Here is a 1870-nt window from a genome sequence, read left to right on the forward strand (position 1 = left end):
TAAGTATTTATTAAAAATTTATCTTTTACACGATTATGAAGTCAACCTTTTAGGATATTCATAGTAGAGATAGTTTTTTCAACTAATACAGTTATTATGGACTAAACTAAAACTAACTTTAAGAGAAGAAATACTAATGGATAAACAATATTTTTTCGAGTCTTAATTAATTTTTGAAAAAGAATACCAATTTTTATTAAATTTGAAAATCGATCATCGAAACACATATCTAATATAAAGTAGTTGACAATCAAATGTAAAAAATAAATGAAAAAAAAATCTAATGGATAGAATTAAAAATTGAAAAAGAATAGAACATAAGCCAAGAGTTAGGGACTTGAGAAGTTGAGATAATTAGGTTCGGTTTGGTAAAATTTTTTGAAGAGGTATTTGTGCTTTTTAAAAGCTCAAGCTCTTTATTTTGTATTTGGTAAATCAAAAAGACTATCTGCTTGTACTTGCAGCTTTTAAGAGATCTTATTTTTGAAAGTACCAACATAGAGCTTTTCAAAGTTTAGCTTGTGCTTTTTAAAATTTAAAAGTCTAATATAACCTCATATGTTAACTAATTTTTAAATTTAATGCTTATATTTATGTCTATTATAATATTTTTAAATTTTAAAAGCTATTTTACCAAACTAATAAATATTGCTTGTGTTTATTAAAAGTTATTTTTTATTTGATTTACCAAATATAAATGCTATAACTTTTAAAAAGTCATATTTAAAAGTTAATTTTTATAAGCTACTTTGAAAAGTAAAAATTTTACTTAGAGTAATTATAAAAGTGTAATTTATTTTGACTTTTAATTTTTTTTTTATACTTTTATTAATTTTTCTTTCTAAAGTTTAATACTAAAATAAGTTTAATAAGATAATTTTTTTAATCTGAAATTAATTAACACAATAATTTTATATTAGTAGAGTTAACTGTAGTAAAATAATTTTTATGATAACTTAATCTAGTGAGGTTAATATTAATAATATAGTGGGGCAAATAATTTTTTTTTATTAAAAACTATTCAAGAAAGTTTAAAATTTTACTGGTGCAATTGCCCCACTCTCTTGTGAATAAATCTATCCCTGGATAATATCATTTTTTATTGACTTTATTAATTTTAAAAATGAAGAATTTATTATCCTATATTCTAACCTAAAATTTGCGGTAAGGGTATATTTGAATCTAATTTACAGATATAGGATAAGAAACATGTAAATGTTATTGATCTTCTTGCTCTAAAATCATTACTTTGATGTTAATAATGTGAATTTAGATATTTTAAATTTTAGATTTTTATTTTAGAAGATAAACTAAATTTTTTATTATTATTTTATTTATTAAAATATGTAATTTATAGTAATTTTATGAAAATGCACCTTATTCCTTATCATGTAAACGAAATAAGATTATTATAAATGAGATAAAGCACGAAACGATGTAACTGTATCACGTTTATATATGTGTTGTATAAGGGTTTTATCTCGTTTAGAGTATGAACGAGATACGTGCAGTCTTATTTCTTTTACACTATAAACGAGATAAGACTAAACACGGCCTATATATACAATTCGTTTACAGCACCATTTGGAGTTGGTTTTCATCTATTTCTTCAAATTTTCTCCAACTTCTACCATCTTCTAACTATATTATCAACTTATTAGGTGAGCATGGTACGCGCATATGCACATGATCTGGACATCAACTGCCTGAACGCGATATGGCACAACGCAGGGGCAGCCAACTTCGAAGTTAGTGTCGTTGTTGTCTTTGTGTTTATGTTAAATCATGTATGAGTGAAGCCATAGTTAGGATACTTTTCATAGAAGTGGTGTATAAGACATGTTAGATGGATGAATGTATGGTTGATAAG

This window comes from Arachis ipaensis, chromosome B01, assembly GCF_000816755.2.
Source record: "Arachis ipaensis cultivar K30076 chromosome B01, Araip1.1, whole genome shotgun sequence".
NCBI classification, from domain to species: Eukaryota; Viridiplantae; Streptophyta; class Magnoliopsida; order Fabales; family Fabaceae; genus Arachis; species Arachis ipaensis.